The sequence below is a fragment of the Podarcis pityusensis genome (assembly GCF_964106645.2).
Source record: "Podarcis pityusensis genome assembly, chromosome: 5".
Classification (NCBI taxonomy): Eukaryota; Metazoa; Chordata; class Lepidosauria; order Squamata; family Lacertidae; genus Podarcis; species Podarcis pityusensis.
Window position 1 is genome coordinate 47,492,436 of NC_138032.1, and position 18,905 is coordinate 47,511,340.

Here is an 18,905-nt window from a genome sequence, read left to right on the forward strand (position 1 = left end):
AAACACTCTGTGAGGTGAGTGAGGCTGAGAGACTTCAGAGAAGTGTGACTAGCCCAAGGTCACCTAGCAGCCACATGTGAAGGAGCAGGCATGTGAACCCAGATCACCAGATTATGAGACCACTGCTCTTAACCACTACACCACACTGGTTAGGTTGTTTGCAAAGATTGGGGAGGCTTAAATAGAGCCTGACAATGGTGTGGCCAGATTACTTTCTGGCTAATCCTTTGGTTAATTTATTTGGTAAAGATGATCATTCTCTTTGAAGTTTTTTAAAAATCATTTTAGAAAAACAAAAGGCAATAAATAGGCAAATTTTACAGTGCAAAATCTACCCTCCTTACAATTTATATAGAACAGAAATTCTGTCTTTTTAGTTCCTAAAAAAAAAAAAATAAAGATAGGTCACAGGCATTATGGGGGGGCAGTGCTATGACAAGTTATGTTAGGTTGGCCAGTTTAGGGTGCAGCAGATTGCTGGCTCAGCCAGCTGATTTCCAGCTCAGCTGGGCTCAGCCAATGTTAAGTCCCCAACCTCGGCTCAGCAAATGGTACACCATTGTAACTTGCCCATCCTGACTCAACAAAGATTTAGCCAGCTCACCTAAAGTTGGCTAAGCTGAGGCAAGTTTAAGTCCCCAAAAGGTTGTTCCAGGGTGTGGCAGGGATAGAATCAGATTGGGGGATGGAGACTGGAACCTAAGCCCATCCAGGTTGGTCATGAGACTTAGCAACCCAGCATAGAATACTATTTTAAAGGCTTGTTTTCCCACACCCAGAATAGGCATTGTAGCAGCAGCTCCACTGCTAAACAGGTTTTGAATCTAAGGTAACTTAAGCAGACATAAACTTGTACTGGCTTGTTTTATGTCAGCTTCTTGTGCATAGAAATGCTCCCTGAATGGCTTATATTTTATTTTTCTTCTCTTTTCCACATTAGTGGTAGTTTTCAGAGCTTTTTCAGCTAAAATTTCATCACAGGGACCTTCCAAAGTTTCACCGCATATGTCAGTAAATACAAAATAAAAATTATGGTCTTTCTTCTGGTTTATTGTTATCTCTTGAATATATTTCAACGAAATCATTTGTGGCTCTTCTGGTGGGCCTGATCTTGATCCTATCAGTTGTCACACTCATTTACCAAACAGTTTGATTTTAGGACAATCTCACCCAACATGCATATATGTTCTTTTCAGAATTATTAGAAAAGGGCAAGCTTCTAATATCCAATATGAACCTCCCTTGAACCTAGAATCCATTGTCAAGAGACTGCAAGAGTTTGCTAAGGATGAATATTTCAGAATCTGGCATCCAGCTTCACTTCAACAGCCTGATTATTCGGCTCTGAGATGTAAAATCAATGCAAAGCAGCAAAGCACCCAAGGCTTCTCAAACTCTAATGTAACCACACGCATCACAAGCATTTTTCTGAGGGGTGAAAAAGTTGGTAGATAGCGGTGTCCTATGTCATATTGCCGGATGACACACGGCATCATATTCCTTGCTATAATGTACAGTGGCACAAGTGCTCAGAAGTAATGGAGAATGTCTCACTTCATGTCAGAGAAAGCAGTGAGCAATTTATCTGCTGAGCATCATACATTTAGCTTAATGGCTCTGTCATGGCCCTCATTGCATCTGACATCCCAGCCACAGTACGGCTTTATTGTGAACCAGGTCTTCCTACTGTCTGCATGCCGAATAACTAGCACAGCTGCATCCTGCGAAAAGAACAATACAGAACATATGAATTCTGTTCTTTGTCTCCTCCCTCCAATTCTGCAAGCAGTTCCACTCCAAAATTTCACTGAACAGTTTTCAAACCAGGGAGCTGTGAGAATCTTTTAATTAAGCAAGAAAGATAATATTTCTCTGCAAATATTGCAATTTTGCCAGAAGTACTGTAATTTTATTTAGAGGCTTCTAAAGCCTGCAGTGCCGTGAAATAAACTACTGACAATTTAAGCCTTCCTTCCTCTTTTTTTTGGTGTCGATTTTATTATAATGTAATAATTTCAGAAACAAGACTACACTACATCTCACATCAGAATACACATATTACATAACTGAGGAAAAAACTTTACAATTCAGGGTGTTTCTTTCTGGATTGTGGAAAAAATGGGTAGGAATTCTAGAAATTTATTGTTAGACTGGTAGAAGCAGGCAGTGATTAGGCAGGAGCTACTTTGGTAATCAAAGCTGGAAACTTTGAACTTTGAACATTGCCTCTTTTTGCAGCACCATATGAAGTCCTTTATTTTGTCTGTCCTGAATCCAGGGGCGGAGGAAGGGGGTGCGGTGAAGGTGGGCCACCCCGGGTGTCACCACTGAGGGCGTGACAAAATGCCGGGTGGCACTCACTGCGGGGCCTGCAGGGCACCCGAGCCATGCGTCTCTCCTGGGAGTGACACGGTGGCTTGGGTGGCCGCAGGCTCCACGCTGGCCCAAACAGTCCGCCCACAGCCTCCCCTTCAGCTGTAGGGCGGCTGAGTGGGAGGAGGCAGGCAGACTCCTCGGAGGCCCCGTGGAGCATCCTGCCCCAGCTCACCCTGCCCCGCAGGCTGCTGGCCCCTCCCGGCACAGAGCATGCTTGCTGCCCCAGGTGCCCAGTCGGCTTGCTCTGCCACTGCCTGAATCTTCCAACAATTGTGGTGTGTAAGATTAGTCACCACTCCTGGACCAGCCTTCTGACTGCAATGGGGCTTCCATTTACCAGGAGACAGATGAGACAGGGCGCCAGTAGGAGTAGATGGAGGACTGGGCTGGGGGATGCAGCAGGGCAGTGTGGCATGGGCCGCAGGTTGCCGACCTCTGGTCTGGTCAGCCTGGAATAATGTACAATGGTCAGGAATGATATAGCAGTTTGGATGGCCCACCCTTGCCCTACAGTCTAAAATCCCAAATAGGAGATATTAGTACCTAGGAATGAAGCTTCAGAGGTGTTCATGTACACGTTCATAGATGCTCCTATTTATACATGATCAAACAGCTGATGAAATCTGCTGTTTTCTATGGTTAAAAACTCTGAAACTTAAAATAGGACTGAAACCTGGACTTTGGTGAAACTTTGCTCACATTGAGCCCCATTCTTGAAAGTGTGCCATTTATTTAATCTCTTTTTTTCTCTCCTCTTTTTTGTTTTGCAGAAATCCATTACAGAGGGAGAGTTATTTACAAGGAGTCCTGGCAAAGAGTCCGGAGAAAGCTGTTAGCCAAAAATAGTGCTTAATAGCAGGATGCATAGAGCTGCCACAAATGCCTTTGTGGAAAGTGCTACATACAGAAGCAGGGCTGTTTCCACCTCCTGTAAGATTTATAAGCTGAGCTGTCAATATGAGACTTTTATTAGGGTGGGTTCTCATCCTTTATGTCAAGCACATTAATGGCTTCTTATCCCTGAAGTTTCTAATCACCCCTATTGGAAAGAAAATTTATTGCTAACCTATTAGTGCTATTTTAATGTCCCAAAAGCATATTATTTGTGCATTTGAAGATCAACCATCAATAAACTCTTCCCCCACCCGTTGGGACAGTTACTTAATGGGATTAAAAAGAATTAATCCATTTGAATTAAAATTGAATGGTTATATTTAATCTCAACAAACATTCACAGAAGGTTAATGTAAACTGTTTATATGTAATATGATCTAGATTCCCTTCACATACACTCGTGCCATTCTTAAAAGATGAATTACTAGGTCTAATTTGTGTTCATGGCTGCAATAACACTTAGGTTTATAACAGTGACAGTACTATCCTATACATGGCAATTCAAAAGTAAGGCCCATTAAGTTTGATGGGGCTTACTGACAGGTACTGTCACCTAAGGCTGTAAATCAGTACCCACTTACTTGGGAGTAAGCTCCCTTGAACTTAATAGGACTATAGGGTCGTGTTGTAAGGGTGCAGTCCTTAAACACACTTACATGGAAACAGATACTATTGAATTCAAGTAGATAGGGTTGTGCTATAAATAATACAATACCTGATGGGTGTTGGAATTTTGAGGTCTCCCATAAACGACACTGAAAAAAGCAGAAAACCCTCCCCTTTAGCACACTGTAACCCTAAGCCAACATGGTACCCATGAGCACACCACAACTCCCTCTGACTCTCCCCAATCCCCTGTGTCTACCAAGGCCCACTGGCCCTCCCGTTTGTAATTAAAATGTTTTTGGGGTGCTTCTTCTTAATTGTGGCAGGTGCTGGGCTGGTCATGAAGTGAAATGCAAGCATCCAAGCAGCCTAACCTTTTCCAGGTTATTTGGGAGGAAAGATTGCTCACTTTTTTTTTTGTATGGTTAGGGAGTGTTTTGCATTACCTGATTTTTTTGTTGTCTCTTTTGTTCTGGATCTTTTGCCTGTTGCTTGGAGGGGTAGTATGAGCAATGCCAGTTTTTCTCCTGTAGAATGGGTATTTCATGGTGCCCACGACAGTTACTTAGATTTCCCAGGCCCAAAAGCTTTGGAAACCCATGCTTTAACCATATACAAAAAGTATATGGTTAAACCAGTATTAAGGTGTTAACTTTGTGCATTCTATAATACTGTGAAATATGTATGTGAGCATTCTAATCTATATTAGTGATTGTCAAACAACTAGTAAGTGATGTATGTTTTCAATTCTTAATTGGAAAAAATGGATTTGTTCATTTGAATGTGCTCCTGCTTCATTCTCCCCAAAACTTCCCATACTTCCCATTCTCATACTTCTCAAAAATGAGGCGATTGGCACAAAAAAGAAGTTGTTGAAAGTCAAAAGGGTCAAATATCTTCAGAAAGTCTTAGGGTTATTCAAAATCACTATAATAGAACGTCAGCTAGAATGTATCCCACAGATAAGGAAAGGGGCTATCAAGTCCCAGAACAGGTCAGCCTGGTTAACAAGCAGAGGCAAAGAAGCTATCAGAGGCAAGAAGATTTCTCTCAAAAAGTGGAAATCTTACCCAAAGGACAATGACAAAAAGGAACACAAAATGCAGGCAATAAGGGATGCATAACAAGGTAACTGGCAATCCAATCCTATACAGGTTTGCTGAATAGTAAGCTTCATTGTGTTCAGTTGCTCCTAGGTAGCTGCGTACAATAGGGATGCAGAACTTGTGTCCCTCCAGATGGTGTTGGACAACTCCCATCATTCCTGACCATTGGCTATGAGGGCTGGGGTTTATGGGAGTTGTAGTCCCAGAACATCTGAAGGGACACCCACCTGGTTACAGGATTGCAACATGAAGTGCCACATCAAACATCATGAGAATTACTTCCAAGTAAATATGCTTAGAACTATACTGCACAACACATATTTAAAGGGGTCATCCTCCTCAACCAGATGTTTTGGACTATAATTTCCATCAGCCCCAGCCAGCACTGCCTGGCACCGATGGGAGTTGCAGTACAAAATATCTAGAGGAAACAAGCATGGGGAAAGCTCTTAAAATAACCACTGGCATGTTCCGCCAAAAATGAGGCCAGCAGTCCTTTATAGCACTTGCCTCATAAGCATTGAGAGTTAAAAAAAATCTCAAGATCTCCCATAGCTATTCTCCCATTGCTTCCATTAAATAAACACAACTGTTTGACAAAGGTGTAATGAAGCAGTTTATGTCCGAGACGAGAGATTTCCAGGTCATCCGCTCTTGTCCCTCGGTGCTGCAGGGATCTAATTATATATCTGGATGTGTTCATCCCATGCAGACAACTCTGTTGTCACTTCATGCTGCTTTAAGATATTCAATGACATCCAGACAATTTATTTGTTTCTAGTTGCTGTTGGAAAATCCATCCTGTCAGAGTAAACAATGATGCTCCTCAGAGTACAGTGCCTTTTCAGGTTCTGAGAGGACGAAAACCATTCTTTGGGGATCATTCCTCAAAGCAGACAGCCGATCTACCTGGCTGAAATGACAGCAAATGATGAGAACAATCAGGGAGCCTCTTCTACCCCCCCCCAACTCCTACCTCCAGGGACGGGAAACCTGTGGCACTCCAGATGTTGTGGCACTCCAGTGCCAATCATCCCAGATGATTTGCCATACTAAGGCTGATAGGAGTTGGAGTCAAACAGCAGCTGGGGGGGGCAAAAGTTCCCCACCCTTCTCTAAAGACAGCAAGAAGTGTATATCCTGGGCTCTCTCTGTCTCCCACTCTCCCCATCATTCACGTGCATTGCATGCACAAGCGTTGCCCCAACTGCCCAACATGTGGAGAAGAACCAGACAAGATAAATACTTTCGGGATCAAATAAGGCCATGATTTTATTGATTACAGATCTAAGAGGTTTGGCATAGGCTTTGGGTATAACCATTAGACATCCAGCCCACCTGCTGGATGTGTTGCAGGGATGTCCTATAACTTACATCAAGTAGGGACATCCCTGCGGGATCACTATTTATATGGAGGAAGACCACAGGCTATAAGTGCTTTCTTGAGCACCTGTGAGAAATTACATTTAGCTTAACGTGTCCCATCCTCATATATGAACAATAGCCCAGTCTCAGGAGTCCTAAGCCAAAGGTACCTGCAGAGGTCCTTCACAGGGCACAGCTCCTCTCCATCAGTAGCTGCCAACCTTATTATGGAACCCTTCCCTAGTTGGTCCATCAGACTCTCCAAGTGTTCCTATTTTCTAGGGATGTCCCTGCTTTAGAGAAGCTGCCCTGGTTTCTGATTTGATCCCGGAATGTCCTCTTTTCCTTAGGATGCCCCTATTTTCATCAGAGAAATGTTGGAAGGTATCTGACCCCTGAGCCGTCTGAAGGCAATCCTGTACTGTATAGGGAAGTGTTTTTCTAAAATGTTTAATGTTTTATTATGTTTTTATATATGTTGGAAGTTGCCCAGAGTGGCTGGGGCAACCCAGGAAGATATGTGAGGTATAAATATTTAAATTATCATGATGGAATGGGCCGTCCCTATTTTCATCAGAGAAATGTTGGAGGGTATGAGTCCATTTTAGAAAAATGTATTTTGATGGCCACTGAAGATGGACTTAGATTAACGTCTTGCAGTAAGAGGCCTTTAGCCAGGCTTCCTCAACCTCAGCCCTTTAGATGTTTTGAGACTACAGTTCCCAGCTTCCCTGACCACTGGTCCTGCTAGCTAGGGATCATGGGAGTTGTAGGCCAAAAACATCTGGAGCGCCGAGGTTGAGAAAGCCTGCCTTTAGCTGAGGTGGAAGAATTGTTTTCGGAAACACATTCACTGATGCACAGGGCCCCAAAGCAGTTGGAGACGAAGAGCAGCTGGAGGGCAACAAGTTCCCCACCCTTCTCTAAACACAGCAAGAAGAGTATATCCCGGGCTCTCTCTGTCTCCCACTCTCCCCAGTAAACACATCCATTCCCTCAGGTTTTCCCTTCCACAGTGCGAATGTCTTCAAGTAGGCACTTTCTCCTCCAGCAAGTTCTCCTAAGTCAGCATGCTGTATAGGTTGGGTACACTCACAGGAATTTTCCTTGCTTCTGATTAGTGCTTTCCAATTTCATGTGCCTTCAACCATTACAGATACATATTGTACTGCTCTGCAGCTCAAATCACCAGGGCTTTTTGTAATTGAATGTCTCTCCTATTTCTCTTTTGATTATCTCTCTGAAAAGAAAACTCTGTAGCTAAGCATTACCTTTGTTTTATGCCATGACTGCTCCGGCCAGTGGTATTAAGTTTAGAGGCATGTTCGTAAAGTGTGTGCGTGTGTATGAGTCTGCATGCCCACTTTTCTGCTACCAATAGCTCTGAGCTATGAGCCAAAGAGAGGCATGCGCGCGCACACACACACAAAATGCCTGCATCTAGTCTGAATCTGCACTTTATTACTATAAGCAATTAAATGAATCTACATTTTCAAGATATGCCAAGAGGATATATCCCTTTACTAAGTTTGCTTTTAAAAGTCAAGGGTGGCTGTTTGTTAATTATGCTGAGATTTAAAAGAAAAAGAGAATAACTTCAATGATTTTTTTTTTAATGCACAGTTTTTGAAATTTAATCTTGAAAATATACAATTACCCCAATGAAATACTATTCCTTGCCACTACAAAATGCCTCTGTATTTTGATCACAGCAATAGTGGAGTTAGATCTCCTAGGCTTGGCCTTTGGAAAAATAAAAAGTACTTTTTTCAGCGTAACATAGGCAGACTTTTCTTCCAGCAGAAATTTCGAGAGAGGCTGGCTTTCCTAGCAAATGGACCTATTGATTCTTGTTCCTTCCCTTTGTGAACAAGTAAATGCCCATTGCTTCTACAGGAATGACTTTTCTATTTTTCTTGCTTCTACTCATGTTCAGTTTTGGTGGTGGTGTAATATTTTAAAAGGTGATTTCAATTCAAGGCAGGGAAAAGCTGGATGAAGAGCTTTTGCGGAATCCATTTCTTTCCCTCTTTTTAAAAAAACCCAAACAGGCTTTCCCTAATTCTGTGAAGAGCGGGCATACAACATAGGCGACATAGAAAAATCCTGTGTAAGAGCAGCTTAATTAGAGCCCAAGGGACATGGGGAAATTTCTCAGGTTGAGATCTGAACACATCAACCATCTCCCTTTAGGAATGAAAACTGGGATTGTCTCAAATTGGGGATCACTCCAGAGTTGCCCGTTTCTGCTGAAGTAAAAAATAAATGTGCCTCAACATCTGGGGTAAACACTTCCCTTACCCTGAGTTTGGCAGTTCTCTCCTGTTAGCCAATGTCCTTCTCAAGAGGGTTAAGCCACACTTTACTGCAAGCACAGTTTTTAAATGCATGCTTACCCTTTCAACTTTGGGGAGATCCAGATCTCCACGGTGCAAATAATACATTTGAAGGCAAACAGCAATGTTGAGAGACAAAAACACAAGAACGAGGAAAGTTTAACCTCCCTTTCTCTATGTCATGGTCTCGATTCAGGTCAGGGAACCCACAGCTGCTTTTTTGAACAACAAAGCACTTTAAAATGTGTCCTTAACTTCATGTGTACTTTGCCCTTAATGAAACCTTAGGCAGGCATGGGGAGTTAGGTATTTGTGTAAGCACAGCTCTACAAGGAAAGTGGGATAGATTGCACTTAATCTATGTATAAAATAAACTCAAAGGAGGTGAAGCTGGGCCCAGCGGCTTGCTCCTCACTTGAGATGCATATTACTGATATTAAAAAGTTAGATGGCTCTCCAGTTTTGCAGTTCAAGATGAAGCATCATTGCTTCCCTGGATCATTTCACAGGTTGCTGGGTCATGAGCTCTCAGCCTGCAATTGACTATGTCTGAAATACCTGCATCATCCAGTCACCTTTATTAGATATATCTGCAGCACCATATTCAGGCTAACTGCCTTACAGGTAAGGAGACACTGTCCCTCGTTTGAGACCTACAGCCCTCTGTCCAAATGGTCATCATGAGTTGGTGGGTCCTCTTCCTTTTAGTGAAGCCAAATAATAAGCATCATGCCGTTCCATTCCCTGGAGAATGGGAATCCTTTCCAAAACTCTATCTGCCAAGGAACCCCCTGCACATTTGCAACTGAAATTCAGTGTGCAATGGAGCATTCCAATGGTTTTCTAAGACACACTAAGTTCATAATGGGCACCAGCCATTTCTATTGTGCCATATTGTTGCCTTGCTTGAACAGAAAGTGTGACTTGGGAAATAACCTCCCGCAACTCCGCATTGGTGGACACTTGATCGGAATTAGGGTTCAAAAGAACCTACAGGATTAAATTAGCTGTCCAAGGTCTGGTATGTTCTCTGCTTGACTCAGACTTGCATGATTGGACACTGCTGGCTTCCTCCATGATCCTCACCATGAGTGACACCATGGAAGAGGCGCGGTGACCTTTAGAGAGGTCATAGCCTGGGCAGAGTCCTGAGGGCTGGATAAAGAGGCCTGGAGAGTCCCATTTGACCTCCAGGCTTGAAGATACTCACTCCTGCTGTATACAATGACTGGTATTCTCACTGAACCTGATATACCTCCAAGGGACTCTATACTTCCCTAGAGCATAGTTTTAAAGGCCCTGGATTACCAGTATATAGTCCCATGTTCCATCAGACTACTAGGAGCCTATCTTGGATCTTGATAGATTGAGAATGGGGAACCCTAGGACAAGACTCAGTTTGGGCAGTCAGGATTCCTGCCCTGAAACAAAAACACCACACCCAATTCTGTGAAACAACAATATTCTCCCAGGATTCAAAACAAGTGATTTAGCACTGTGTCAAATTGTAGTTATTCCAACATTTAGCAGTTCAGCTGTACTAAGTATCTTGTGCTTCGTAAGGCACTTTTGGTGCTGTATAAGTAGGGGCTTGATAGTCAGATCATCCCTGACCTCTGGTCCTGTTAGCTAGGGATGATGGGAATTGTGGTCCCAAAATAGCTGGACGGCCAAGTTTGGCGATGCCAGGTGTAGAACAAACTTCATGGTTTATGTTTTTAAAGAATGCTGTGCTGATCTACAAGTCTAGCTTCTACTCACAAAGTATCTCTCCACTATTAAAATTATAGCATCTCTGTTTTAATTTTATAACTCAGTGGTGAAATACATATCCATTAAAGTCTTCCCTCCGTTAAAAAAAACCACCCTAAAGTCAAATCTGTGAAGAATTTTTCATGATTCCACCTTTAGTAAAAAGTTCACAGTGTGTATAATTTGCAAAATCCATTAACTTCTCTCCCGTAAACACAGGCGTTTGGGCATCTTGATGTCAGCATTGTCAAGAGCATCTTTAATCATTTATTCAGATAACTTTGTGGGACACAGAGGGTTTGCCAGCAATGTACCATTTCTGGCTGTTCTGCTCACAGAACTGCACAGAGTCACACAACTGGAAAATTAGCCAAGTGTCAGCAGGTGTTAGTGGGCGAAGTTACAAGAATATATAGCCTCCACATTACAGTGTTTCTAAACCTAACATAGCCCATTGTAAAAGATCTACCAGCCTCAGAGGGAAAGGAAAAAATAGCTCTGAAAGGAGCTGCTGAACAACAGCTATAATGCAGATAACCCTGGGGTGATACTGGTAACTGTCAGGACTTGAAATCAGCAGATGGATGCTCTATCCAAAGCAGGACAATATGCTTTTACTTGGTTGGGATCCAAAAGACAACTCTCCAATAAAAGCATTGGGGGGGGGGAATGACTTTGCCCCAAACCATTATGCTGATCAATAATCTATTAACTCTAACCTTGCTAGCACTGAAAGTTAGTACGATTTATGGCCCATCAGTCAAATAATTATTTATCCCCCCTAAATTAGAGTATGGTAAAAATAAATATTAAGTAGGGAGATTATCAGTCAACAACAAAAAGGAAACAGTTAAATTTCTTGACAACTTTCCGATTGAACTTCATCCACAGCATTTGTCCTTTTCTTCCAACTCTGCAGATGGATTGCATTATATTTCTTGCAGTTCTGAGGACCATCAAGTTGTGCTTTTTATTTTGTTTACTATTGATTATTAAAGCAAGGTTATTGGTAGAAAATAATTTGGAAAGTGTGGGTAGAGCTGAATCATCTTGTTTTAAAACTTAGATAAGTTTGTGGCCATTCCTCAATGCAGTTTTGGCTTTGTTGGACAAACTAAAGGTAAAGGTAAAGGTACCCTGCCCGTACGGGCCAGTCATGCCAGACTCTAGGGTTGTGCGCTCATCTCACTCTATAGGCCAGGAGCCAGCGCTGTCCACAGACACTTCCGGGTCACGTGGCCAGTGTGACAAGCTGCATCTGGCGAACCAACGCAGCGCACGGAACGCCGTTTACCTTCCCGCTGGTAAGCGGTCCCTATTTATCTACTTGCACCCGGGGGTGCTTTCGAATTGCTAGGTTGACAGGCGCTGGGACCGAACGACGGGAGCGCACCCAAACTAGAGGAAACCAAAATTAGTGTAGATATTTTCACTGGTAGACATTTGAAATCATAGGGTTGATGCCATACAGATATGGTCTCCTCAACTCAAAAAGAATGTTGTAGGACATTATAAATAGTTAAAGCTATGGTTTTCCCAGTAGTGATGTATGGAAGTGAGAGCTGGACCATAAAGAAGGCTGATCGCCAAAGAATTGATGCTTTTGAATTATGGTGCTGGAGGAGACTCTTGAGAGTCCCATGGACTGCAAGAAGATCAAACCTACCCATTCTTAAGGAAATCAGCCCTGAGTGCTCACTGGAAGGACAGATCCTGAAGCTGAAGCTCCAATACTTTGGCCACCTCATGAGAAGAGAAGACTTCCTGGAAAAGACCCTGATGTTGGGAAAGATTGAGGGCACAAGGAGAAGGGGACGACCGAGAATGAGATGGTTGGATAGTGTTCTCGAAGCTACCAGCATGAGTTTGACCAAACTGCGGGAGGCAGTGGAAGACAGGAGTGCCTGGCGTGCTCTGGTCCATGGGGGTCCATGGGGTCACGAAGAGCCGGAAATGACTAAACGACTAAACAATAACAGGGCATTATACAACTGGAAACACTTCAGAAAAGGGCAACCAAAATTATCACGAGGCTGGAACAACACCCCTATGCGGAAAAGATACAACATTTGGCACTTCATTGCTTAGGGAAAAAGGTAAGGGGGACACAATAGAGATATATAATATTATGCATGATGTGAAGAAGGTGGATGAGGAGATGTTCTTCTACCTCTCTTGTATTAATAGAACCCTGGGGCATCCAATTAATTTAAATACTGGACAATTCAGGACAGACAATAGAAGGTACTTCTTCACACAACACATACTTAAAAAGTAGAATTCAGTTCAGCAGGATGTAGTGATGGTCAATCAATTGGACAACTTTAAGAGGTTAGACAAATTCATGGATGATAAAGCTATCAATGGCTATGCTTTTGAAAACCAGTTGCTGGAAAGTGCAGGTGTGGAGAATCCAGCTGCAAACTGGTCCTGCTTGCAGGCTTTCCATGGGCATCTGACAGGCCACTGTGAGTTTGACATGCTGGATTAGATGGGCCTTTGATCTAATGAAGGAGAACTCCTCTTTCATTCTCATTTAAATCTTGTACAAGATTTTAATTGGTGAGTGGGTTCATATGGGAAAAGATAGTCCCTCGAGTATCCCAGTACTAAATATTGCAGTCACAAGATATGGTTTCTAGCACTCGATTCTGCATTGGAATTTTGAGGACCCGGAATCCAACCTTGTAATTCTCACTGCTCTCCATAGAACAATACCAAAACAGCTTAAGAGCTTCAGCAGAAAGCATCTGCTAGAAGATGTCAACTGTGACAGGTCAACAACCTACCTCAGCTTAGAGGATCAGGCAGGTTGCCCAATTTGCATAGTTAGTGTTGATGACTGGCAATAGAACTCACATACTAGACATCAATTCACAACATGCGTGGTACAAAGTAAGTTCATCTGTTCACATTCTTGTATATGTACTAGTCACATAATTTGGAATAGCTGTTCCCAATAATAATGGGAAATATTTCAGTTAAGACTTAACAGAGCCTTGCCTGTGAGCATTATGTTATTTCCCCCTCTCTCTTAATTTCAAAAAGCATCTTTGTGTACCCAAAACCGGGGAGAAAAGAACAAGAAATTCTCTATACAAGCACCAGGGTCATTTTTTACTGAGCCCGGATTCTAATTATACTCAAGGGTTTTTTAATTGCATCACATCAGAGGGACTGGAAGTACAGCACTACAAGCAAACCTTGGAAGGTAACTGAACTACTTTCCTCAGCTCTAGTTTGGTGCTTGTATAGACTAAAGCATTTCACTTAAGACAATTCAGTTGCAAATAAAGAGAAAGGGCTAGTATAAATAAAGATGATTAAAGGGTTTAGGAAATGGAACTAGACTTTGTTAGCTTAGAGGAAATATGTGGAAAGGAGAGCTGAGAACAGGTTTCAAATATAAAAGCCATCGTAAATCAGCTGATGCTCCCTAACCCATATAAAGGCTTCCGGGTCACATTTTGATTGCTCCTAGGGGTAGGGGAGATATTCAATTCAGGCACATTTAAAGGCAAATCTACCTAATTTGCACTTTCTGAAACAATGAAATTATTTCAGTTCAACACAGCCATCCTTCAAAATTCTCTGGATTTTGCAATGCAACCCTCCAGCATACAAAAATGCATGTACCAGGTTAAAGTGTACAAAAGTTGAATGTATTAGTGAATATACCATACAAAAAAAGTATTCTATTAGGGAAACCTGTTCTGCAAAAAGATGTGTATTTGGAAAAATTGTAAACAAACCAGCACATGAGGAGAAATCTTCACAAAAATGTTGATGAGTTTTCAAGAGGATTAAAAAAAAAATTAAGTGTAAGCTGATATAGAAATGGGGAGAACCAAACTTACGACTGGAAAACTGATAAACCAAGAGAATCCAAAACTGACAGATTTGCCTGTCCCTGTTTTGTGGTCTGAGCTATAGAGAGACATATTCTCGTTCTGAGTAGACTTTCAATCCCATAGGACTCTGACACAGGATCCAGTAGTCCACCACTGCTGACCTTATTGCAAAACTCAGTAATGCAAACCCAGGGCTCCCTAGAATACAATTTGAAAACATAGGCACAGAACTGCTACCAGCCTCACTTCCTCCGACTCCCTTCCTTAAAGACTTATTTCAGGCACTGGGATCCGCCCTGTATCTTCTGCTGTGAAGACTGAAAATCTGACAATAGTGGCTGTCCTGGTTTGATCGCCAGAACAAATAACACGTTCCTTTTCTGCAAGGGAAAGGAGAAAGCTACAAATGCAGCAAAACAAAATGACCAGGGCACTCCTGAACAGTCAAGAGAAAACAAGCAAAAGCATACTGCAGCCAGATGTCCCCCCTGATTGTAAAGGGAGAAAAATATGTCCTCCAAGAACATGAAATTGCTTATTTGTACCTCAAGAGCCAAATGCGGACTGTTAGTGGGCAGATCATCACAAGGAAGATAGTCACTGGGACAGGTGAGATGGAGCAAGCTAGGTCGGTATCTTGCTCTGCCAAGCTGCTGCTTTGTCCTAACTCCTTTTGGCACGTCCCACTCAAAAATGAACAAGGTTTCTCCAACACTATGGAGCGACAATTACCAACCTGGAAAGCAATAGCCCATTATGTTATTTTCAGGTCCGCTGGCATACATTCATAGAGCACTTTGCAGTGGCCTCTTTTGTCCCTTGTAGGCCTTTCGCTGCCAGTGCTTGCAGTCCATTTGGAACAACTCGTTGAACTTTATTTCACTTTATGTCTTTTCGCCCAAATGCTTTTAGCTAAATACCCATATTAACAGCCGTCACAGCAAACAGAAAATGCTCGTTTGTATTTGCTGCAGTTAAAACTCTGCACAGCTTTGCTCTGACATGGGAAAATTCTGCTGCAGTGAACTAGCCTTGTGGATCAGTTTCTACCCTTCATTTCTTGGCCAGAATCATCCCTTATTTATGAAGAATGGATGGAAAAGGCAGCCTGGTGTTCTAGTAGTAGCTGAATTACAGAGTTGATGCTATTAGCTTTAGCTATTCCATGCTAAAGCAAATAAAGGATGTAAATGCACCAGATTCAGAGGTGGTAAGTACAATTTGAAGTCAGTGGAACAAAGATATAGGATCAAATTGCCTGTGACTCATTCCATCTTGCAGGCAGGCCTCCAGACAAGGAGAATTGGTTGTGTGATTGAGTTTTATATTCATGAATACATCTTGTGAAGGCAAAAACATTGTGTTGCATCTAATAGTAGTTGTACTCAAAGCAGACCCATTGAAAATAATGGGCATGACCAACTTAGATCTATTTACAGTGGTACCTCGGGTTACAGACGCTTCAGGTTACAGACGCTTCAGGTTACAGACTCCGCTAACCCAGAAATAGTACCTCGGGTTAAGAACTTTGCTTCAGGATGAGAACAGAAATCGTGCGGCAGCAACAGGAGGCCCCATTAGCTAAAGTGGTACCTCAGGTTAAGAGCAGTTTCAGGTTAAGAACGGAGCTCCAGAACGAATTAAGTTCTTAACCCGAGGTACCACTGTATTTCAAGAATGGACACTCACCGCTTCCAGTGGGAGGGGCAACAGTTGCAGCCTCATATGCTCCTCCTTCAACCCCACCGGTCCCTGTGGGCCGTTGTTGGGGAATTCCCCTCAGCCGGCCGTCTTAAGGGGCAGCCTTTCTGCCAAAGAGTGCAACTTTGATTTGGCCAATCAGAGGCCCTGCTTGGAGGCCAGGGCCTCCATAAATTATTATTATTATTATCATCATCATCATCATCATTGGGGTGTTATTAGATGCTGAAGCCAATACAACCTGTTCTTAACTTAATACATGTTTGATTAGCATGAACACTTATGAAGCACTCCTGTTCTTCTACCACACTGGCAACTGTTACCCTAGTACTTGCATGCCTTTGTTGCAATCCCACGATCCTAGAAAAGTTGCAATCCTTAAACAACTGCATTGGCTGCCTATTTGCTTCTAATCGCAAGTCAAGGTGTTGGTGAGCTTTTAAAGTCCGAAGTGGCTTGGGACCCAGATAGCTGATGAAGAGCACTCGGCCTGCCCATGCTTTAAGATCAGGGCACTTCTTTGGGTTTGTTCACACATTACACAGGTACAAACTGTCTTCACATGTGTAGAAGTGTTTATGAGAAATGATGAAACACTTGTTGACTTGTGCATCTCAACTACTGTGTACACAGGTGCACAGATTGTATACTCAGTGAATGTAACATGTGAATACCTGTTTTGTGTTCCACGGTTAAGGGAGTCTCATTAGCACTTGACGGGGAGAAAGCCTTCTTCATTTGTGGAACGTGCTCCCCTTACAGGCATGTCAGGTGCAAACACTGTTGTCATTTCAGTGCCAAGTGAAGAGATATCTGTTTAATCAAACTTTGGGGGGGGGGGGTTAGCCTTTGCTTCCGTTCATTTGTGTTTCAGTTGCCTTTGCATCTTAGTGGCCATTTCTAGCTCTTCTTCCAGATTCTGCCATCGTTGCACTAATTCCAGGGCTGCAGAAGTCAGAGAATTGAATTCTGTGGATAATTTTTATGATAGATCTAGCAGCCATAAAAATTGAGTTCAGCCTCTTTGGTGCAGTCTGCTAGTCTTTCCCCTCTAGCTGGAAGCAGGCAAAGACCACCCACATTTTGACCACTGACTGAACATCTGTCAGCAATGATACAGGACGACCACATTTGATTCCAACACATGATTTCTTCACTATGTGCTTTTAAGCCCATCTGTGCAGATCGCAGCCTTTATTTATTTATTTATTTATTTATTTATTTATTTGATTTATTGATTGATTGATTGAATTTATATACTGCCCTATACCCAGAGGTCTCAGGGCAGTTCACAGAACAAAATCAAAATATAAAACCACAAAATATATAATCCAGATACAAAGAACAACCCAATAACCCCCCCCCCCAAAAAAAAACCCCACACATTTTAAAAGGTCATAGGATGTAGCCAGGAAACAAAGGGCCTTGATGAATAAGTTCATATCATGCTGCATGTTTACATTGTTGAGTGCTTCCTTGTAAACAGAACAACAGTGCTTGGACTTTACTGTTCCTCTCTTCCTCACAGCTGTTGATATTTAGGTGTAGACATGATCCTGAAGAGTGAGGGAAATAGCTGAGCATCTGCAAATGCCATGGTAAAATACCAGCTACCTACAGAAACTTATTGCCATCAGCCAGAACTGAAATAAACGAGGATTTGCATTGTTGTAGTTCGAGGACCCGATCCCCGCTTTGTGGAATGAAGACACACAGACACAGAGTATAAGGTTAATGGGCAAGAAAAGGCCACAAATTTATTGATTACAGCAAGTGAGAAGGTATTTGGTTTAGGCATTGCACCACGACAGATTGACTCCACCCACTTGGAGAGGGGTGAGCCCAAAGGGGGTTTATTCACCAGAAGGTGGAGCCTGTTGATGCTAATACAACTATAAGCTCTCCCCTGATGTCACCGAGGGTCGTGCCATGGCCCCCCGCCACACAGGCATCAGACAGGATCCACGACCGCCGGATTCCTTTAACATGAGCAGTTGCCATCATCCTTGACTATTGGCCGTGCTAGCTGGAGTGGAGTTCAACATCTGGAGGTCCACAATTTAGCCATACCTATGCCTTAAAGATTTTGCAGTTATAATAAAAGGGCCATAGCGTGGTAACAGCTCTTTCCACCAGGAAGGATAATTTTACCTTCCCTACTCCTGTGAATCAGTAGGAAGTGACCCTTGGAGCTCTTATGTTACAGAGGTTAATAGGTTGACCTGTCAGTGTTGCTTCAGTCTAAATGGGAAAGCTTTCATTGGTTTTCAGTGGAGTGTGGTACTTGCACATTCAAATGCTATTATTCCCTTACATTAAGTGGAATAGGGGAGAGAGAGAGAGAGAGAGAGAGAGAGAGAGAGAGAGAGAGAGAGACACCAACCAATGCAGAATAGGAGCCTTAAGGCTATATTGGTGATTTTTCTCCTTCTCATAACTGTGAGTAGTGTATGGCAGGCTAGGAGTAGCAATCTAAAAAGTACAGAAGAACAAGCAACATATATTACAGTATCTGTTATGTTTATTCTCTGCAGTTTGGTTGTCTTATGAGGGCTAGTTCCAACATTATTCATAAACTCCACAGAAAATTATTCCATGTGGACGTGAACCATGCAGCAGGGCATATGGTTTGCATTGGTTTGAATAAATAGATAGAAGATGGGTAGGATATACAGTGGTACCTCGGTTTTCAAACATAATCTGTTCCGGAAGACCGTTCAAGTTCTGAAATGTTCGAAAACCGAGAACTCAATAACCAACAGCTAGGCCTCAGGATCTTGCACTCAGTGGAAGCCATGTGGCATGTTCGACTTCCGATGTGTGTTCAAAAACCAAAGCATTTACTTCTGGGTTCATGAAGTTCGAAAAACCAAGGCACCACTGTAATTATCTAGAATAAATTACTAAATACAACAGTC

General features: G+C 42.6%; 1 long non-coding RNA gene across 1 annotated transcript in view; it reads left to right on the forward strand.

The window, feature by feature from the left end:
* The window catches only part of LOC308477428, a 38,012-nt gene extending 33,894 nt beyond the window's left edge, over positions 1 to 4,118 (forward strand). The window contains exon 4 of the long non-coding RNA XR_013986556.1: positions 3,147 to 4,118. This is a non-coding gene — a long non-coding RNA (uncharacterized lncRNA). The remainder of the gene's footprint in view (positions 1 to 3,146) is intronic.
* Positions 4,119 to 18,905: the final 14,787 nt, after the last annotated feature.